We start from the raw sequence: 24638 nt of genomic DNA on the forward strand, positions 1-24638 counted from the left end.
TTTAAACTAATTTTTAATTTATAAAATTAACTATCAGAGATTTTATATCGGAGATATATAATTAACTTTGAATAAATTCAAATAATAATTTAAAATTATATTCAGATTATAAATAATTATCTTTAAATTAAACCGGGCTGAACGAAAATCTAACCCGTTGACAAATCTACTATTAAACCTTAGCGCCAAAAATTTTAACCCTAGCCACTCTCATTTTCTTCTGTGATTAGTGATCTCTCCCACTCTTTTTAGCTTCAAAGCCTAACAAAAAACATATGGCAGAAAGAGGCGGAGAACGTGGTGCTTTCAGGTGTAGCTTTGGCGGCAGAAGATCAGATCGTGGCCTAAGAGGCAGGTGTTGTGGATATAGGGACGAAGAGGAAAAATGGGTTCCGGTGACAAAACTTAGCCGCTTAGTCAAAATTGAGAAAATCACATCCCTCATGCAAATCTACCTCCACTCCCTCCCCATCAAAGAGTACTAAATCATCCACCAACTCGTCAGCCCATCGCTGAAAGATGTGGTCATGAAGATCACTCTCGTGAAACACCCCTAACTTGTATCCCTCAGTGGAACCGAGTTACGGAGTATTACCGGAGTTTACAGATCAAACAAACATAAATTTCAAACATTTCATATCATCAAAATAAGTCATCAAAGCATCATTTTAATCCAAATTATAAACATACCAAATCTAAATCAATTTGCCTAGTTCATGAGCACTTAAATATATAATTAAATTCACATGCACCTATCTAGATTTAGTTCAATTTACCATGTCATAATATGGCTTCAAATATAAACACATTTATATGTATAAAACCAACCAAAATTAAACTTACAACCTCATTTACAATCAAACTACAAAATAACTATTATTTAGACACCCTAGGTTCATGCCGACACAAAGATAAACATCACCACATTTGATTTCGGGATCATTGTTGGATGCTAAATCAGCGATCAAAAGTTAAGAACCTAACTTGCACACGGAAAACAAAACCGTACGCTGAGTATAAACTTAGTTGTATTTCTATAATCCGAATATTTAAAAAATAAGAAATTACAAATATACAATTTAGATATAAACACATATTAATATTTAATTATTACAACAACCATAATATATTTCATTTGTTTCACAAATATCTCAATTCTCATAATTGCTATTGTCGAAACCATTTTTTTAAAAAAACGGGGATCGACTTTTAAAAACGAGTTTGGAGTCGCCACCAATCCTTTTTGTTTAGGTGTGGTCGGGTCACCCTGTGGTCGATCATTTTAATAAAACATTTTGGTTTATTAAAACAATGTTTTTGGTCTACGAAAAACTAGAAGACAGATTCAGGAGTAGGTTATGCGCGAGGAAGGATTAGCACCCTCGCAACGCCCAAAATTGGTACCGTATTAATTGATTAACGTCCTAATGTTGGAAAATTTGAAAAGATTTTAAAATACAAATTTTAAAAACGTTTGGAAATCTTGAATTGGATATTGAGATTCTCTCGTTCAGAAAGACTAAAATATCATATCCAGCACGATAGGACACAACATTTCAAACCCTGAATACAAGATTATCCCATGCTTCCCAAAATACATGCACTTAAAACTTTTAAAAGGATATTTGGCTATTCGGCCCAAACGATAAATCGAAACCTAGCACGATTGGGCACGATTTATCGAATTTTCAAATACGAAACATTGCCTCATTTTAATTTGAGAAAACATGGACGAAATTTTAAAAGGATATTCTGTATTTTAGTCGAATGGAAAATTGAAGCCCAGCACGATTGGGCACGACTTCCCAAACTTCCAAACACGAAATATTGCCTCGTTTTATTTTAAGAAAATGTGGATGAAATTTCAAAAAGTATATTCCATATTTTAGTCGAATAGAAAATTGAAGCCCAGCACGATTGGGCACAACTTCCCAAACTTCCAAACACGAAATATTGCCTCGTTTTATTTTAAGAAAACGTGGATGAAATTTCAAAAAAGGATATTCTATATTTTAGTCGAATGAAAAAAATGAAACCCAGCACGATTGGACACGATCTCTCAAACTCCCCAAATACGATATATTGTCTCATTTTAATTTTTTTAAAAAAACATGGACAAAATTTCCAAAGGATATTCCGTATTTTAGCTGAACGAAAAATCGAAGCCCAGCCCGATTGGGCACGACCCCTCGAACTCCCAAACACGAAATATTGCCTCGTTTCCATTTAAGAAACATGGATGAAATCTCACAAGGATATTCCCTAGTTCAGTTGAATGAAAAAGTCGTAACCCAGCACGATTGGGCACGATTTCTCAAACTTCCAAACACGAAATATTTCCTTATGCTGAGGGTTTTCTTTCTTCTTTTTTTTTTAAAAAAAATGCAAGTGGTTGTAAGATGAATAAAGATAAAAATAAAATGTAGAAAATAATGATTGATGAGAGTGCTTCAAAAATATGCTAAAGGAGGATATTTTAAAAGCAATAAATAATACATAAGTAAATCCTTAAGAAGATCCAAATATGATACAGCATGAGGTTTATAATATACATAAATAAAGCTAATGTCAATTTTGTGTATGCAACCATATATAAAGGTGACCTCATTAAATATCTCACATAATTTCAAAACTATATTATATGAAAGTTTTTAAACAACAAGAATAACAAAAAAATAATAACGTTAATGAACCACTATAGTATTTAAAATAATGGTAAACTAATAATAGTAAAAATAGTACTAATAATGTATATAATAATAGTATATGAATGATTATTTAAAATATATAATATGCAAGGAGAAATTCAAAATAGATAATATGTAACATAATCCTAAATAAACGAATTGATTTGACTAATAATATATACATGAAAATGAAAAATAAGGTAAATAATATATATACAGAGATACTAATATGTGAAAATACTTAAAAAACCCAAAATAATAATTCAAAATAGGATCCTTAAGAAAATAAATTATGCCTAATGAATTTAAAAGAAAATATATATACAACAAATATAAAAGAAAATATCTACATAAAATAATATGAAAACAATAATGTATATAGAAAAGAGCTAATTTTATCACAAACTATATATGTATAATAACAAATAAGAGTTATTTAAATGTAATATCATACAAAATTTTAAAACAAAATTATGTAAAAGAAATTTTAAAAATAATAATTTTATAGTCTTAAAAAATAAAATAACAACATAATCCATCAAAATAATTTAAAATATATGTATAAAAAAATATGAACGCCCAAATGAATTTAAAGAAATAATGAATTGTACAAATTAAAATGAGAAAACAGCTCAATTGAAATAAAAGGAAACTAAGAGAGACAATTAACAAATAAAACCATTGAACTTGAAATAGGGACTAAAGCGCAATGCGCGCGAGTATACAAGGGCTAGAAATGAAAATGTTCCCAACCCCAAAAACAACACTCATGCTCGGACTAAATTGGAACAGTGCGCAAACTTCAGGGAAAAAATGCAAGGAACAGAATAAGGTCAAGTCAAGGGAAGTGCAAATAAGGAGGGACTGGCCGCGAAATTATCCATTTAGAGGAATATGCGCATCTCCCACCTATATTCAACGTACAGACTACTTTTTCCCTTCCCCAGACATTGCTTTTAAAAGTAAAAAACAAATAAAGCCTTCACTTTGATTTCCTTTTTTTTTAAAACATTTAAGAACCCTTTTTTTTTTTAAAATGTTTTTAACTTTCTCTGCTAGGATTCCAAACCAAAATGTGCAGCCACTAAACCGCCACCATACGGTGGCCGACAGCGCGCAAACGAAGGCCAACTTCACCAACGGAGGAGAACTCCGACCATGAATGGGAAGGGCTAGGTAACATTCCTTTCTTTCCCTTCTTTAAAAAAAAAATAATAAAAAAACTGAAAGAAAAATGAATGAAGGAAAACCAAGTAAAAATCACCTTTCAAAACTGTTGTTCTCGACCTCTGTTTGTGTTTTGTTTTTTTTATCTTTTTTGTATTCAAATCGTAAAAAAAAAGGTCCGCTTTTTACATTGTTTTTGAAGGCTTTTATAATCTTTTTTTTACAACTCGTTTTACGTATTTGCAGGTTCGATTGAGCACAACTCTGACGTGGCTTGATGGAGGAGCGTACGGCACGGAGGGGCGCACGATGTGCGGCACGTGATATGTGGGCGTGGGCACGAGCAGCAGCTTTTCTAGGGTTTTCTTTTGCTGGAAAAAAAAATTAAGTTATTGGGCTAAAAACTTGGGCTAGGGTTTAGTCTATTTTTTTATATTTTGGGCTTAAAATTGGACTGTTTAGTTTTTTGATTTGGGGGTTGTGTTTAATGAATTGTATTTTGGGCCGGGTAAAAATTGAGTCCAACAGCTATATAAATAGCTTTTCACAATTTATTTCACATTTCATTATACAATTGCAATATCCATTTGATAGTCATTTCATGAGTATATAACTCATATATTCCATATATTTGCAACATATTTCACATTCTATTTTCAATTCACTATTTCTTTTCCATTTCTTATACCATGTCATTTCAATATCAATTATAAAATTTTATTATTCATTTATCCCTATTAACAAAACTTGGACTCGGACGGATACATGGGTCTAACCAAATCATCGCAGTTTGGCACCTAGTGCCTCATCGAACAATTCGAAGTAATAATTTGATACCCAGTGTCTCATCAGCTAAACCAAAGTAAATTGGCACCTAGTGCCTCATCAAATTAATCCGAAGTAGTAAATTGACACCCCGTGTCTCATCGACTCGAAGTCGAAGAAATCCCTGAACTCTTCTAATCCAATGGCGTGCCATCTATATTCGACTCAGCTCGGTACAGTTAATAGGGTTTCAATTCACTTTTCAAATACAACCAATATTCATTTCAATTCAAATAATCAATATATTCAATATATATACCAATGCAATCAATATAAATTCAATAAATTCATCACAAACTAAATCAATTCATTTCAATTGCAAAACACAATAATTCTCTCCTCAACACTTACCATGTACATTAAATTAAATTATAACAATTAACAACTAAATTCAGATTATAGAAATATAAACCAGGAATTCCGAGCTATGCCACGTCTGTAACACCCCCTAACCCTTATCTATCCATGGAACAGGATTACAAAGTATTACTATTCAATACAGTTCAATCACTTTAAATCACATTCAAACCTACTCAAAAACATGTCAAATTAGATATTTTATGTGCCTATATGATAAATCTTTTTAAGTATATCACGTACATTTTCAAACAGTTCAAATTTGTACTAATTAAGCCAATTCCTACCATATATCATTATTAAATCCAAAATTTAATTATTTCACCTTTACTTTCATAATTCAAAATGACACTCATATGAATATGATATCCTAGGTACATGCCATTACCAATAAATAATATACCTTTCCACTTAGAGTTCGGAATTGGCCTGGGATGCTGATCCAACGATCTGACTTTAACTTATCCTGCTCACAGAAACAAACCGTATGTTGAGTATGAACTCATTGGTATTTTTATAATCTGAACACTTAATAATATGAAAATATAACATTTACTTAAAAATCATATAACAATCACAATTATATAATTGTTCAATTCATAAATAAGTCCTTTATAACTCATTCAATTCTTTCATCTACTAACCCATATAATTTTCCACAATATGTTCACAATTCACTTGAACAATAATATTATTCACTTATATCCCTTTTAGAGTTAAATAAATTCATGTGTTTCAATCATGTTTCAGTTTATTATTCAATATCAATAAATAATATTCAACAACTCACATTTCAATCAATAATCCGTTTTATTCCAAGCGCAATATCAATCTGTGTTTTTCAATATCAATCAATTTATTAGTATCATTCAGTAACAATCAATTATTCAGTAGCAATCAGTTATTCAATAACAATCAATCATTCAAGAATAAATACCATTCAAGACCTTTATTCACCCCTATTAACATGACTCGGACATTGACGGATACACGGATCCAACCAACACACCAGTACGGCACTCAATGCCTCATCGGCTTTGCCAAAGTAAATAAGAATAAAGACGATCCTCAAGACTTATCGGATTAAACCAAAGTAATAAAGAATAAAGACGACACACATGGTGCCTCATCGACTCGAAGTCGAAGTAACAGTACGACACTTATAGTGCCTCATCGACTAAAGGTCGAAGTATCCCTAAACACTTTCAATCCTATGGCATGCCAATTATATCCGATTTATCCCAATACTGTTAATAGGGTTTTAATAAATTTTTAGTATTCAATCGATACACATTTCAATTTAATCACATAAATTAGTAATTCAATAGAATTTACTTTACTTTTCATTAACATACACTCAAATTTCACAATAATCAGCTATTCATATTTATTTCATTACATTCCCCATCAATTTAATTTTCAATATAACATACTTTCAATATTTAATTTACACATCAATCACATATATCCATATAAATTCAATACATTTATCACATACCAAATCAATCCATTTCAATTGTAAAACACAATCCAAATAATTCTCACATTAATTACTTATCATAATATTTAATCAAAATACAACAATTAATAATTAAATTTACTTTTCAATTTCAACCAAGGTTCACTCCAATTCCAAATAATCATCTCAATGCACTTACCATACATATTAAATAATAATTTTAACAATTAAATATTAAGTTCGGATTATAGAAATTCAAACTGTAATTTCCGAGGCCCTCGTTGACTTTGTCTTTTCCTTTCTTAGCCGAGGTTTTCCGGCACAACGTTAACTACTTAAAATTAACACAATTTTCATAAGCATTAATACAATACTAATTTACATTTAATATTTAAATTTCTTATTCAATTTCTATTCAATTTCTACTTTAATTTCAATTTTAATCTTACCTAAATTCATTTCCTTTTCTATCTCAATTTATACTTTATTTCTACTCAATTTTCAACCAAACTTAGACATGACTGTCTAAATTTTATCATAAAACCCTAATTTCAAAATTCTTACAATTTAGTCTAATAAATTTCCACTTAAAACAAGTAGTATTTATCTCTAGGATTCCATAAACATCAAAATTACAAGAAAAGAGACTAAATTAACTTCCACTTAAGCTTCAAACTATAAAACCCCAATTTCTCCTCCTTTTTCTTCCCCTTTTTTCTTTCCACTGCTACGTTTTTGCTATTCTGTTCTTTAGTCTCTTTTTTGTTTTTTTATTTCTTTCTTTTGTTATTAAATTATTATAATATAATATATTTATTTATTCTTAAATAATAAATAAATGTATATGTATATTACAAATGTATGTATATATTTATTACTGTTGTACATTTTATTATCATACAATTGTATTAATTTGATTTATTTATCTATTTATTTTATTTAATTAATATAAAATAATATTAATATAATAATATTTACTTAAATAATAAGTAAACAATAGTAATTACTAATATATGTATATAAATATTCCACATGTATTTCACTATTACCATACATTTATCACTCATGGCTTAATTCTCATTTAGTCTCTTGAATTTCCTCTATTCTATAATTAAACTTTTACACTTTATTCAATTTAATCCTTATACCTAATTAACCTTAATTGAAGCTAATTCACCTAACTAAACTCTAATTAACCACTCAATTAACTTCGTAAATATTTATTATTTACGAGTCCATTTTCCAAAAATAGAGACCCGATAATACACTTTCTGTTAATCATAAATTTTGGGTTGTTACAACGTTGACTTTATGTTTCCCCTTTTTAGTCAAAAATTCTGGTACAACGTTAGCTATGGAATTAAAACAATTAAAATTCATTAATACAACATATTTAATTTCATATTAAAAATTTCAATTCTTACTCAATATTTGCCTAATTTCCAATTTAGTCCCTAAACCAAGACTAATTTCATTTCTTCACAATTTAATTCTTTATTTTCATGCAAATTTTGACTAATTTAACTCCCTATTTTCACATAAATCCCTAAATTTCAAAATTTTTACAATTTAGTCCATATTATACAAAATTTACTATTTGTTCTACAATTTAATCTTTTTCATTTCTAACTTAAAATCTATCAATTTAATCTCTAATACTAAAATTATTCAACAAAGACATCACTTAAAAACTCAATAATTTTTAAAATTTTGAAATGGTGTGGGTAGTATTTAATACCGAGATTCCAAAAACATAAAAATTACAAGAAAATGGACTAAATTGACTAACCAACTAAGCTTGAAACTTTGAAACCCTAATTTTCTCTTTTCCTTCTTTTTCTCCTGCTTCGTTTTTGCTTATCTGTTTCTTTCTCTATTTCTTTTTCTTTTATTTCTTTGTTTTATTATTATATAATATAATATATATAATATATATAATACATATATTTAAACATTAAGATATAATATTATAATATTATAATATATGTAATAGCCAATTTTGGCTTAAAAGAACCCAAACCAATAAAACGAAAAACAAACCCACCAAATAAATGATAAAGTCTAAATTGGCAGTCCATTTTATAAATATCAGGGCCCAATTCATTAAAACCAAACCCACTACCCAAATTTTATAAACCCTAGCCCAAATCCCAGCCCACTATCTTAAAAATTTTCAGCAGACAAAAAAACCTAGCCACTAAGCCTTCAGCCACCGCTCCTCACCAGCAAGGCCACCATGTGCGCTACCACCGCTCGGCTTGCCTCCACGTGCCTCTGACACTTGCAAAACGAAGCAAACACGCAAGCAGTAAAAACAAGAAAGAAACGACAAATAGAAGAAACAAATAACAAAACGATAAGAAAAATGGATGTAAAAGGTTGTAATCCAGCTTTAAAAGCCGAAGGATCCCCTTTTTATTTTTTTACGAAACAGTAAGCAATCAAAAAGCAAAAATAGAAGCAAAAAAAGGTTGATTTCGATTTCCATTTTCGTGTTCTTTTCTTTTTTATATTTTTTATCTTTTATTTTTAAATCTTTTCTAAACAAAAATAATAAGAGAAGGAGAGGGAGAGGGCTTACCCGGAATCCCTGTGATTGTGTCGCTGGAGACTCTCTCCGTTGCTGAAATTAGACCCAAAAGGAGGAGAGGAGAGACTTTCTTCCTTTCGATCGACGGGGTGACGATGCAAAGGCTAGGGTTCATAACCCTAGCAGAGAGTTGAGAAACAAAGGGGGAGAGGGTGTTTTTTTCTTTTCTTGAAAAATAAAAGAAGAAACGGCAGATTGAAAAAGAAGGAAGATTTTGGTTTTATTTCATCTTTGAAATGACGTCGTTTGGTGGGGTGAGGGTTTGCACATTCTCCCTAAAGGGAAAATTTGTGCGATTAGTCCTTTTCATTCGCAACTCCATTCAATCGAACCCCATTTCCTGTTTTCTTTTGTTTTTTTAATTTTAACCCTCAGATTTCGTTTGGTTTTTTATTTGGTCCTCTGTGCTGTCAGCGTAAACGCGCGTAGAGCATTTAGGGGATTTTTTTCATCTAGTCCCCGCTAGTTTCGGCGCGTTTCGTTTAGATCCCTGATTAAATTTCCAGTATTTATAATTTTGTACCTCGAATTTTAACTTGTTTTTAACCATGTCCTAAATCTATTTAATCCATTTATTAACATCTTTTAAAAAAAATTCATTTATATGTTATTTCAAATATTTTATATGTTATTTACTTTACATCTATTCTAACTTATTTTAATATATTGTTTGTTTAAATTCTTATTATTTATTTTAACTTGCTTTATGCATATATTTTATCTTGATCTATTTTATATGTATTATTTATTTTATATTCCTTACCTATTATATATATGTATACATATAGTTTTCTTCAAGCCTTTTATATATTTATAATTCTTTTAAAATCATTTTGTTATATATTTATTTTATTTTAAATTATTTTATATTGTTTATTTTAAGTTATTGTACATTATATATTTCAAACAACCTTTTTCATTACCTTTGAATTGTTATTATTATAAAATATATTTATATTGTCTTTTTTTAATTCTTTTACATATTATATATTTTTAAACTTGTTATATATCATTTTAAATTAACTTATATATTACTTATTTTAAAATTATTTTATATACCTTATTTTAAACCCATTTTACTTATTTCAAATGATTTTATTATTATTTATTTTAGGTTTTTTACATATTATTTTACACCTTTTATATATACATATTATTTATTTTAAAATTATTCATTTTTTAAAATTCTACTTTGTGCTGTTATGGATATTAAAATACTTTTTTACATTACTTTTTTAAACTTATTTATTATCATTCTAAAATTTGTTCACACTTTATTTATTTTAATTTGTTTTATACCTTTTTATCATTTAATTCATTGGTCCTTATTTATTGATGTTATCATTTAAATGTTGTGTGATTATTGCCATTGCATGTACTATGATTCGTTATTTGTATTTTCATATTATTGTCATTCACTTGTGTAATATTTTATTCATGTATTATTATTCCATGCCCATTATTGCATTTTTATTTCATGTCATCTCATTGTGAATTAATATTTATCCAACTTGGATCGCTTGATTTTATTCCAAACAAAATAACGGATGTCGTTTAAATATCGTGTTCACTATTATTTAAAAAAGAAATATTTTAAACAAGGCAATATTTCGTGTTTTGGAACATCGAGGAATTGTGCCCTAACTTACGGGGTTTTGGTTTTCTCGTTGATTCTAAATAGCCAAATATCCTTTCGAGTTAAAAAAAACACGGAATTCCAATTATAATTAAAGACAAACTTGCGCTCAGGAGTTCATGGTATCGTGTCCTAACTTACGGGATGTGATACTCCGATATCTCAAGATGAGGAAATCTTTAGCAATTGTTTTGATCTAATTCAAGCCCCTTTAAAATCTACATTAATAAAAAGAATCGTATTTTAAATTCGTTCCCAGTTTCCAACTTTCGACATTGAGACACTAACTAATCAATTCGGTACCAATTTTGGGCGTGACGAGAGTGCTAATCCTTCCTCGCACGTAACCGACTCCCGAACCTGTTCTCTCAAGTTTCGTAGACCAAAAACACTGTTTTAGTAAACTAAAATGTTTTATTAAAACAAAGGTGATCCGATCACACCTAATAAAGATTGGTGGCGACTCCCGTTTTAATCTTCGCTTTCAAACAAAGTCGATTCCCGTTTTCAAAAAAATGGTTTTGAAAGCTTACAAATCTTATCTCCCTGAAGTTGCAGTGGAGTAGATCGAAACCATTAACCTTATCTCCCTGAAGATGCAGTGGAGTAGGTTGAAATTACAGATCTTGTCTCTCTGAAGTTGCAGTAGAGCAGATCAAAACAAACCTTATCTCCCTAAAGTTGTAGTGGAGCAGGTTGAAGTCACTAGTCTTATCTTCCTGAAGTTGCAGTGGAGTAGATTGAAGCCACAAACCTTACCCCCCTGAAGTTGCAGTGGGACAGGTTAAAACTACGAGTAGTCGCAGTGGAACAAATCAAAGCAACAGTTCCTGTACCCCTGGGGATACAGTAGATTGGAATGAAGCTACCTGAAGAAGAGAAGATACCAAGAGGTCAAGATTCTGCAGGACCAGGCAAATTTGGCCCTTTTTAAGTCTTTGCTCCATTCTCGTTACACGACAACGAGCAAAGAGGGGTAGCTGTACGGGCCCAAATTTTCCCGGGCCCAATAAACCCAAAATTAAACCCTAACCCAAAAATAACAAAACCCAGATGGCTCAAAACTTTAAACATTTTCAGAAAATCAAACCCTAGCCCTTGACCCTTGCGCCGCGCCTCCCATGTGCCTCCCATGTCAGCCACCATGTGCGCCCTTAGCGCGCACGTCTCCCGAAGGTTGGTTCCCCTGCGACCTTGCACCAAAATAACCACCAGCTCTTTCCATTGACCAAGCTCGTACCTACAAAAACACAGAAGCAGAAACAAGGCAGAGCAGAGGCAATGACAACAGAAGTAACAGTATCAAACAGTGATAGAAAACAATGTATTTCGACTATAAAGCCATGATAAAATCATTGTAACGAGGGGGGAGAATGAATAAAAAAAAGGGATTTAAAAAACACAAAAAAAAATCCACAAAGAGATTTGGAGAAAAGAAACAAAGGTTACCGCTATTTATTTATTTTTCTTTCTTTTTATTTTTTTTACTTTCTTTCTTTTCTTTTCAAATCGATTGTATACATGTTTTCCTTATTTTATCTTTTAAAAACAGAATATACATGTATATTTATATATATAAAAAAAATTAAAAAATTTACCTTTTTGGTTTTACACGGTGGCCGGCACGGCAGACGATGTCGGTCCGATGATCGGACCTGTAGCTGGAAATGGCGACCCCCCAGAGAGAACCCAAAGCTTTTCTCTCAGTTTTTTTTTGTAAACTCGAATGAAATGAAATTTTTAAAAAAAATTTGACTTTTATAGGTAAAGTAAACGACTTCGTTTAGGGCCTATTTCAGTGGCCTCAAAACGACGTCGTATCATGGCTTCAACCCACATATGACCCGACCCAGTTAAAGGATACGCGTGTTTTCGGAGATTGGGCTATTTACGCCTTGGACCCTTCCGCTTTTCTGGGTTTTCGTTCTGATCCCATTTTCCTTTTTTTTTTCTTTAAATTCATCTATTCAATTTTATTTCATTTTTAATTTAACCCAGGACCTTGTTAGCCAAAACGCAACGCATAAGGACTAGGGATATTATCCCATTTAGTCCTTGCTAGCTTCAGCGCATCACAATTTGGTCCTTTGACTTTATTTTATTTCTATTTTTTACCCAAAAACCCTATTTGGCTTTCAAATGGGTCCCTTCTGCTTGTTTATTCATTCACCTATTTATTTGTTTATATATACATTTTTCATTATTCTTTAGTTTTATTTATTCATTTATTTATTAGTAAATATTATTCGCTTACATTATTGGAATCATTAATTCATAATTCTTTTATTTCCTTTCAATTTTATTTACTTTTGTTGTTACTATTTTATTATCTTTTATTACTTTATTATTTATTCATCTATCATTCATTTTTTTATATATTTTCTTTCATTAATTACTCATTTTATTTATTATCATCATCATCATCATCATTATCATCATCATCATCATTATTATTATTATTATTATTATTTGTAATAGCCTGAATTTCAACGATGTCGAAAATAGTGGTTCGAGACCATCAAATCCGAAAAATGAACTCGTAGATTATATTATTTAATATTTACGAGCCAAATATAGTTTTTAAAAGATTTTTGGAATAGTAAATTGTGTTTTATGAAGATTTATTTGGTCAAGAAATTGAGAAAAAGAGGTATCGAGATCTCGATGTTATAAACCGAGCCATAAATATTTTTATAAATACTTACAGAATGTCAATTAGGTAGTATTAAAATTTCGTTAGAAAATTTTGACGTTTGGGTGGTCAATTAAATAAAAGGGATTAAATTAGAAAATGTGTAAAAGTTGCTAAAAGGATTAAATAGCTCAATTGTCAAATGAGGAAGGACCTAAAGTGAAAATAATCCCAAAGGAGATATTTTGGGCGGCAATAGCTGAGAAAAATCAGGAAATGGGTGAAATAAGGGCAAAATTGGAAAATTGCCAAAATTTGCTAAATAAAAATGGGACTAAATTGGAATATCTAGAATTCTCTTCATTTCTCTTCATATTCATCAGCTGAAAAACAGCCATGGAAGGGGGTTCAAGCTGGTTTTCATGCTCTAGCTTCATGTAAGTTTAATTCTTGCTTTCTCCTTGAAATTTCTATGTTTTTGGAATTTTACAATTGGGTCCAACTTACTATTTCATTAGTTTTTGATTCCATGGCTAATTTTTAAAGTTTTTATGGATGAGTGCTGAAATAATATGATGAATAATCATAGAATTGAAGCTTTACTTTTGGTATATGATGATTTTATCAAGTAAAATTGATGGAAAATTCATTTTAGGACCTAATTAAGAAAGAGTTTGGAATTAATGTCTAATGCTAAAGTTCTGATTTTTAGGGGTTATGAAGAAGTTTAAAATGATAGACTAAAGTATTAATTGAGAAAAATTAGCTCAATTTAGGGGTTAATTGAGGAAGGACTGAATTGTATAAACTGTGAAATTTGGGGCAAAATGGAAATCAACATTTTTCATTAAAACTGTTTTGGACAGCAGCAGTAGTGTAACTTTGAAAAATCATCAAAAATTGTAGAAAAAATTAGAGGATGAATAAAATATGAAATTAAATCTTATTGAGTCTAGTTTCTTATAAAAGAAACTATGTAAGTAATGAAAATGTGAATCATGAGATATAATAAATTTTATGAGACAAGGTCAGAATGATTTCGGGTTTCCCTGTTTTGACTTTGGAAAATCATAAAAAAATAGGAGAAAAATAATTACAGGCTTAAATTTATATATTTAGAATCCTTAATGAGCCTATTTTCCATAGAAACAAACGAAAACATCATTTGAATCTTGTACAAGGATATAATTAATTTTTAGTGAAGAAGAGTCGGAACTGTTAGACAGCAGAACAGGGGTAAATTTAAAGAATAAACTGTACTTATTGGCTAAACCAAAAATTCTGAAAATTTTATGGTAAGAATATATATGAGTCTAGTTTCAGGGAAAATTATCGGATCTTAATTTGGAGTTATGTAGCTCCAGATATAAATAATTTAGTGACTATAACACAGATGGACAGCTTGAATATTCATAAAAGTAAATAATAAAGATTATAGATAATGTTACTTACAAGTGTGTTATATACATTAAGGATGTGGAATGGAGAGGAGGAGGAGGAAAATATATATGAATATCCAGCTAGCATGGCTAATTTGCATGTTTTAGGTTTAAGGATGAATTGAATAAAAATAAAACTTCAAGGGTAATTTTGTAAAATGTCAAAATGACCAAATTGAAGGGAATGAATTTTATTATTATCTAAATTAATAAATTGAATGAAATTTTCAATTTAAGATCGGGTGAAAATTGGAAAATGGTAAATTACCAAAATGCCCCTTAATCTTGATATTTCTGCAATTTCGCCAAGTAAGTTCGTGTAACTTGAATTATATTCTTAAATGCTTGAAATGCATGTTTTTTTTATATGAATATGATTTGAATGTTTATTATATGGAAATTTATGAAACATTGATATATTTGAAAAAAAAAGGGAAAAAAATCACGGTTGAATGGAAGGAAAATTTGATGGATCTCTAAAAAGGAATTGACGGTAAAAAGGATTTAGCCCGGACGGGTGATCCTATCCTGAGATAGCCCTCCCGAAGAATATGTGGAAAATGGATTTAGCCCGGACGGTAATCCAATTAGGGTCCAATTTAGCTCGACTAGTAATTCGGATCCAAGCTCATTAGAGTAATTGTCGCTAGGATTTAGCCTGGCCGGTAATCCCGCATTACTCTATGAGTTTATATTACAGGATTTAGCCTGACCGGTAATCCCATGTTAGGATGAGGCTCATGAGTGTGCTCTCGATATGGAATGTGTAAGACCATGGTTGAAAGATACCATGGCAACCTGATATGAAATGTGTAAGACCATGGTTGAAAGATACCATGGCAACGTGATATGGAATGTGTAAGACCATGGTTGAAAGATACCATGGCAACCTGATATGAAATGTGTAAGACCATGGTTGAAAGATACCATGGCAACGTGATATGAAATGTGTAAGACCATGGTTGAAAGATACCATGGCAACGTGATATGAAATGAATAAGACCATGGTTGAAAGATACCATGGCAACCTGACATGAAATGAGTAAGACCATGGTTGAAAGATACCATGGCAACATGACGGGAAAATGAATAAGACCATGGTTGAAAGATACTATGGCAACATGACAGAAAACGAGTAAAACCATAGTTGAAAGATACTATGACATCATGTCGAAGATAAATAAGACCGAGGAAGAGAAACGCCAAGATATCTATTAAACAATCGATATTCAAGTAATATGTATAAGATGGAATGGTTATATGAAATGGTTGTGTGAAATGTTTACAGGAATTGGTCATATGGAAATATATGTACAAAATAGTTGTATGAAATAATTAAGAAGATAGATAAATGAAATAAGTATGGGTACATGGAATTTAATTTATGTTAAGTTTAATACGAACTATTAAAGAAATAAATATATACAAGATATAAGGAAATGATGGTGCATGAAATATTGACATAACGAAATGAATGATGTATGCTTATGAAGAAACAAGAAGAGACTAATATATTTTGTGATATGTACATATATAATTATCTTTGATACGTTGATACAAGGAAATTATGTAAGTTGAGACTATTATTAAATTCAAGTGTGATATGTTGAGAAAATAGGTATATTAATGTTGAATTTATATGAAATATGTGCAAGTATACTAATAATGTTGTTGTTTAACGCTTAGACAAGTGCCAAGCTATTGATTGAATGGTAACATGTTTAATTATAAGGAGCATTGAAATGGTAAGTACTTAGATGAAAATATAATTTAAGATTTTGCGAAAATTTTATGATCTCGATTTTATTCCAGTTGGTTTCTAATGTATGTTTTGGGCTTCGAGAGCCCAATGGAGAGACATTATGATTATTTCAAAATATGAATAATAAATGACTCAAAATTATCTGAAAATGTTCAGTAAACTCCGGTAATGCCTCGTACCCTATTCCGGCAATGGATACGGGTAGGGGGTGTTACATTATTATTATTATTATCGTTGTTTTTTATTACTATTATCATTATTATACTATTACCATTAGTATTATATTTATATTCATGATTATTTTATTTTTCTAACATTATTACCGCTTTCTCTAAATTTTATTTATTTATTTATGTTTCTATTATATTTTCATTCATTATACTTCTATTTATATTTATATATTAATATTACTTTTATTTTTCATATATACATATTTTATTCTTGTTCTTATCGCTTTTATTTATTTATATCCTTTTACATAGTTTTTAAACTTGATTCTTTTATTTATATTATTAATGTCATTTTTGTCTACTCTTTTAAATAAACTTTATTTATTTTCATTGTTTCCTATTATTGTCATTTTACTATTTATTTATTTATTTTATATATTTACATATTTACCTTCTATTTTAAATTATTTTATATATAATATATTTTAAATTTCTTAGGTGTTATTTAGTTATACTAATTTAGGTGTTAGTCGTTTTAAATTCCTTTTATTGTTGTTCGTTTTGAATTTTCTGCACATTACTTAGTTTAAAATATTTTTATATATTCTTTATTTTAAAATTTTTATATATATGCATATATATATATATATGTTATTTTGGATTATATTTATATATATTTTTGTTTAAACTGTTTTTGTATATTATTTATTTTTTTAGAATTTCTCTTTTACATATCATTTATTTTAAGCGCTTTTATATGTTTTAAATGCCCTTTTATTTTACCTTATGTATTATTTTAATTTATTTAACATATTATTTATTTAAAATTTGCTTTATATATTTCTTTATTTCAAATTATTTATATTTTATTTATGTTGAATCTTTTTCACATGTAGTTCTTTTTGAACCATTCTTTGACATTATGTGTTTTAAATCTTAGTTATTTCATTTGTTATTTATTTTAAACTTTTATCCTATTTACCTTAAATTATTTTTGTATATTATATTATTTCGTTTGTCTTTGATTGTTGATTGATATAAAAATAATATGCATTGTGAATATTATCATTACATGTAATTATTCATTAACATCTTCATATTGTGACATTTATTAACCTTGCACCTAATTCACGCATTACTATTCCATGCTCTATAGTGCCTTTTATTTTTATTTAAATCATATCATGTGTTAAGCTCTGACGTATCCATCCAATTTAGACCGTTTAGTTTTACTCCGAATAAAATAACGCGCATCGTTTAAATATTGTACTCGTTATTGTTCAAAAAAAAAAATTCAAATAAAGGCAATGTTTCACGTTTTGGAACATCGAGGAATTGTGCCCTAACTTACGGGGTTTTGTTTTTCTCGTTGATCCTAAATGGCCAAACATCCTTTCGAGTTTTAAAACACATGAAATTTCAATTAAAATTAAAGATAAACTTGCGTTCGGAAGTTTAAGGTATCGCGTCCTAACTTACGGGATGTGATACTCCTATATCTCGAGACAAGAAAATCTTTAGCAATGGTTTTGATCTAATTCAAGCATTTTTAAAATTGACATTAATAAAAAAGGATCGTATTTTAAATTCATTCTCGATTTTCAACTTTCGACATTAAGACACTAACTAATCAATTTGGTACCAATTTTTGGGCGTGACGAGGGTGCTAATCCTTCCTCTCATCTAACCGACTCCCGAACCCATTCTCTCGAGTTTCGTAGACCAAAAACACTGTTTAAAACATGTTTTATTAAAACAAAGGTGATCCGATCACACCTAATAAAGATCGGTGGCGACTCCTGTTTTAATCTTCGCTTTCAAACAAAGTCGATCCCCGTTTTCAAAAAAATGGTTTCGACAATGTATATATATTTTAACTTTAATTTTTTTTAATAATAAAAAATTATTCATTTATGAGCAATGGCATAATTGCTTATTTATTTCTTTTATTTTTCTTTAATCTATAATTCAACTTTCACCCTATATGCAATTTAGTCCTTATACCTAATTTACTTTTAATTCAAGTAAATTCACTTAACCGAAACCTAATTAACTACACAGCTAGCTTTGTAAATATTTTTAATAAATATTTACGTGTCCGATTTACAGGAATAGAGTCCCAGAATGCACTTTTTTTTAATTTGGTCCTTTTTAATTAATTAACTATCGAAATGTTAAAATTTTTCAATGAAACTTTAATACCACCTTAATGACACTCCGTAAATATTTATAAAAATATTTAAGGCTCAGTTTATAAAAATAAGGTCTCGATACCTTATTTTCTAAAACTACTTGAACTTAATAAATCACTTATATAACATAATTTATCAAATAAAAAACCTTTTTAAAAATCACATTTGTCTTAATATTTACAAACTTACTCGTCGAATTTGGTGGCCCGAAACCACTATTTCTGATACTACTGAAAAACGGGCTGTTACATCCCGTCCAGAAACAAACATGTGCCAGACAGCGCACGCGTTTCGAGGCCTTCGTCGTTGTCGGCGACGGAAATGGACACGTTGGACTAGGTGTCAAGTGTAGCAAAGAAGTTGCCACTGTTATAAGAGGCCCTATAATATTGGCGAAGTTGTCGGTCATACCTGTGAGGAGAGGGTACTGAGGGAACAAGATCGAAAAACCTCATACGGTGCCGTGTAAGGTTATTGAAAAATGTGGGTTTGTTTTCATTAGGATGGTCCCGGCTCCAAGAGGTGCGGGGATTGTGGCAACAATGGTGCCCAAGAAGGTGCTTCAGTTTGCTGGGATTGAAGATGTTTTTACTTCTTCAAGGGTTTCTAATAAGACCCTTGGTAACTTTGTCAAGGTATATAAGTTTGTCTCTATAATGTGTTATTGTTATCTAGCATTGTTTATGGTTTCACTTAGATCTATAAGGAAATGCTTGTTACATGTTTTAGTTCCTACACTTGAACATTAGGATAGTTGGTTAGTATTTGTTGCTTTGATACTAATGGTATGTTTGATTTATTTTGGATTGTTTTAATGATCTGAATCACATATTATGAGGTTTATGTATTGAATTGGTTGGATAGATATTGTGATTTAGGCTAGGTGGTCACCTCTACGCTCTTTGATAGAGTGTCTAACCCTTATTAAAGCATAGATATGGTAATATGATACTCTAACATTGAAAATTTAGAAATGAGTATGCCTGTGTTATTCGGTGCATGTGTAACCAGCACTCAATGTCAAGTCCGAGTAGCATTGGTCACTAATGCATTATGTTCCTTTTCGTGTTTGTGAAATGAGTTATAGATGATTTCCATCAATGATATTGCCTTTCTTATTTTCTTGAACATGTGCTAGTAGTGACCAACCAACCATATATTCTTTTCCTGATTTTTGAGAAACTAGTGTGCTTTAATGTTTATTTGCTGAATGGCGATTGAGAGATACTTATTGGGTTATTAGTGATATCTGATTACTCATTGCTCATGCAAACGTGATTGTAGGCGACCTTTGAGTGTCTCCTGAAAGGGTATGGATTCTTGACTCCGGATCTCTGGAAAGAGACACGTTTCACAAGGTCACAAGTCCAGGAGTATTCTGACCTGTTGGGAAAGCCGGCAAAGACTCTGTTACTTGAAGAAGCAGCAACCGTCGATGTATGATTTTCTTACATGAAGAAGTTCCCTTTTATCTTGTTAAGAAGATGCTTATCTTCACCCATTTTTGCTGGTTTGGTTTTCTTACGAGATAGATATTCGATAGTTGTTCAGCAACTGCAGTTTTATTCGTTCTTATAATCTAATATTGATTCTTTACAAGATTGTGGTTCCATGAGGGGTACATCATTTTTACTTGAGCACAAGCAGTGACAATTTGGGTTCAGAATAAGATATGGAGATGCTAAGTGGCCTTCATGTTTTATATTAACATCGGCGCATATAAATTAGTTTATGTGTTGTTGATTAGCATTTATTTTGAAATTTATATATTTTCTTTTGATTTTAGGATTTAGGGTTTTTGGTCATTAATTTTGTTAATTTATATACTAATAAATTTTGACTTTTGACTTTTAATCGTAATGTAGGACGGTGGGGTTTTGAATTAACAATGAAGAGAGAAGGCTATTACCGATAATCCAAACAAATGCCCCAATTACTAGGCCCGGCCTCCTAAAGAGCAGATCCATTCCATTAATTTAATGTAGAAGGTTGGGCATCTCTTCTCTCCTCTCAAACTTGTATTGGTCTTCTCCTCAAGCAATCTCACTACTTCTCCATGACACAGACGACGAGGCGGTCCCAAGAAATCATGACTGGAAATACAATTCAAAATTGAAATCTAAGAAAATTAAAATTGGGATAAGAAGAGATGAGACGCAGATGATAAGAAAGTTTCTTCCCAGTAATGTGGTTAAAAAGTTCCAAAACAATAAAAATAAAAGCCAACTAATAAAAACCTGTTAAATACATAATTTTTTTTTTAAAACAATCAATTCAAAGAAAGAGAGAATAGAAATCGTTACTTGATGAGACTTGGACGTTGCTTGTTAGAATCATAAAGTTTTAAAATAAAATTTAATAAATTAGAATTTGGTATATCTAATCATCAAGAATAAAAATTAGATGTGGAAGTGTATACTTGAAAATAGAATATCAAAAGTAGGGGTGTACATTCGATTGAATCGAGTGAAAAAAGTTTCAAGTTGAACAGTCCTATTTTATCATTTTAATTTTATTTAAATTTTTTTCAAAATCAATTCAAGTGAATTGATATTCGAATAAAGTGAAATTATTCAAGTTAGATTAAAAATTAAACATATCAAATTAAAGTCTTATTACAATATAACTAATTCCATGTTAGAGCATATAAATTTGAAACCATATATATTTGAAAACTTTTTCAAAGCAAAAAAAAAATTAGTATGATAAGCTTGAATCATTAATTAACTTATTTATGTCCTTAAAATTATTATTCTAGAAAATTGTTAAAATTTTATATATATATATTTTGAAATTCTATAATTTTTAAAATAATATAAATTTTTGGATTTTTTATAAATATTTTGAATTTTAAAATTTATTCAAAATTTTGAAAACTATTTTGATTTTTTTTTGTAATTTTGTTGAGAGAGACTAATTTGCTCATTTTCAAACTTGATAGGGGCTAAAAGAGTATTTACACCAATATGTTATTCAAATTATTCGAGTTATTTGAATTGTAAAATTCAACTCGATTCGAACTCAAAACCCGAATTACTTATTTGAGTTGACTCAATATTTCAATAACTTGATTTAACTCAAAATATGATTTTTTTCGAAGTATGTGTAATTTAAGGACTATAACCTTAATATATAACTTTTGCATATTAACTTTAATTTCTAATAAACTCATTATTAATTAGAAATTAGTTATTGATGTATCTACATATATTTGACTCATATTTTATTTGGTAAATGAAACCCAATAAAAAGCATTAACTATATTAGATCATTTTTTATTGGGATATATCCCAAAACTATACACTAATTATGGTTTAATATGTAATTGTATACATGAACTTTGATTTTGTGTATTTTTATACATGAAATTTTATTTGATCCAATTCTTGTAAATTATTAACACAATTATTGATATAACATCATTTTATGTTTATGTATTGCATACATAAATAATTATATTTATCCAATATAAAAATAACTTGATATATTTATTTCTTTAAATGTGCATGATTAAATCAAAATTAAAGTTTATATATACAATTGTATATTAAATCAAAGTTATGTATAATTTTGAGATTTATCCCTTTTTATTTGCACTAACATTTTGTAATATTAAATAATATGTAATTATTCTTTTATATATATATATATATATATATATATATATATATATATATATATATATATATATGCGTGACGTCTACATTATCCATGACTAAACTAGTGCCACCTATTAATAAACTTCCAGTTTAATTATAAAATTATTAAAATTTATTTTTTACAAATTAATAAATATAATTTTTTTAAAATTATATCTTTCTATATTTTGATAAATTTTAAAATAAATACATACTTAAAATCTATAAGATTTCAACCTAACAACTTATAATTTTTACAAATCAAAACATTACTGGTAGAACCAAAATTACACTTAATTATTTTAATAATTTTTTATCCAATTAGTTACGTAATCTAATTTTCAATTTAGGCTTTAACGTAACACCTAAGTATAGGCTTATATAATGAGTGAATGTTTAAGGAGTGTCGGTGCTTCATCTTGCGGTGTTCGCAATGCATCCTCCACGGCTTGAAGCCAACAACACTTCTCACCCCCATCTCTGCTCCATCTGTACCTATGCCTCCGGAATGTTGGCACTATAGAATGTTACATGTTATATTACAGAGTGATCCGAATGTTTGAGAATAAGAAAATGTAATTTTATTGCAGATGTGTAATGGTAAAATATATTACACTCTCGATAAAAGAATGTGAATTTGAAGATTAAAATAATATTATTAGAAGGAAAATAATAAATTTTAAACATAAATAGTAAAATGTATATAGATAATATATATCATAATAATATTAATAGATCAACAATTTGATTTACTTTTCATTGGCTTTTAAAAATAAAAATATATATATACAAATTCTCCTTACAAATTGATTGAGATATATATAATGCGACATCTCATATTTTAGATCCGACTATCGATTAAGAGTAAATTGTTACACTCATAATTATTACTAATTATTATTTGCCCGTTAATTAATTTATATATTTACTGTTACATGAGGAGTCGCAAATAAATTTATTATTCTCACAATATATTTTTTTCAAATCAAATTTAAATTTTCTTTCACAAATATGATAAAAATATTATTATTATTATTATTATTATTATTATTATTATAAAATTTTAATTTTCATTTAGGACAATGACTAAATGCCAAACATGACATTGGATTGATGATGACTAGAAGATTATATTAACTATTAAGGTTAAGAAGTAAAGTGTAAATTAATGATGTTTCATTATTTGTCTTACAAACATTTGATGTATGAAATTTTCCATGAAGTTTGGATGTTATGTCTGTTCTTTTACATGTTTTTCTTGTTTGGAGAAATGGGTAATTTTGATTATTTATATTTTTTTCTATACACTGATTTGGATTCATCCATTAACTCATAAGTAAGGTTCTAAAATAGATGACAACAAAATGCAATAAAATCTTTTAGGGATAAATTGTTTGAATTCAAAAAGTTTCTTAATTTGATAATTTTTATTTATATTAGTCTTGAAATTTGATAATTTTTAATTTGGCCTTTCAATTTGGATATCGTAATACTCTAAGATGATCTCACATCGTCATTTAAAAATTTGAAAAATATTACATAAATTATAGAAAATTATTTAAAAAATTAAAAATCTTATGGTGACATAATATGATTTCATAATACGATATCATCGTACTTTAACAAAATTAAAGTTTAAAGACTACACTTTGGATAACCCTCATTTTATACTATGCTTCGATATCTCACGAAAATTTATTTCAATTTCAATTGTGTAATTTGATTTACAAATATATACATACTAATTTTAATTAAATTATGATTAATTTCAAATATTAAAATATTCCATAAATCTAATTTTATAGAAACAAAATTAATAGAAGTTTTAATTTTGTACGAATTTTTATTTTTTCCTATTATCTTCCTTAATAAAATTATACTAGTTATTACTTTAAAATATCTGTTTTTCTACATTACAATTTTTACTAAATTTTATCTAAATTCCAATTATGTAATTTTATGGGGTACTTTATAATGCAATAAGTTTAAGAATGCATTTTGGATTGCTCAGTCCTGTCTCACCCATCATTATACAGTACTATAAACAAACTTACTTAGAAAGCAAAACACAGCATATTCAATAA

At 28.9% G+C, this 24638-nt stretch overlaps 2 long non-coding RNA genes and 1 pseudogene across 2 annotated transcripts; 2 read left to right on the top strand and 1 right to left on the bottom strand.

Moving 5' to 3' along the window:
• The first annotated feature begins 254 nt into the window (after window positions 1-254).
• LOC108478012 (40S ribosomal protein S2-4-like) lies at window positions 255-20359 on the top strand (annotated as a pseudogene).
• Window positions 3444-4428, top strand: LOC108478742 (uncharacterized). Its single transcript, XR_001870341.2, has 2 exons — window positions 3444-3863; window positions 4101-4428. It is a non-coding gene; the product is annotated as an uncharacterized LOC108478742 (long non-coding RNA).
• LOC128285610 (uncharacterized) lies at window positions 8544-9282 on the bottom strand. Its single transcript, XR_008276111.1, has 2 exons — window positions 9077-9282; window positions 8544-8775 (listed from the first exon to the last, which is right to left on the bottom strand). It is a non-coding gene; the product is annotated as an uncharacterized LOC128285610 (long non-coding RNA).
• Window positions 20360-24638: the final 4279 nt, after the last annotated feature.

Source organism: Gossypium arboreum, chromosome 12 (genome assembly GCF_025698485.1).
Source record: "Gossypium arboreum isolate Shixiya-1 chromosome 12, ASM2569848v2, whole genome shotgun sequence".
NCBI classification, from domain to species: domain Eukaryota; kingdom Viridiplantae; phylum Streptophyta; class Magnoliopsida; order Malvales; family Malvaceae; genus Gossypium; species Gossypium arboreum.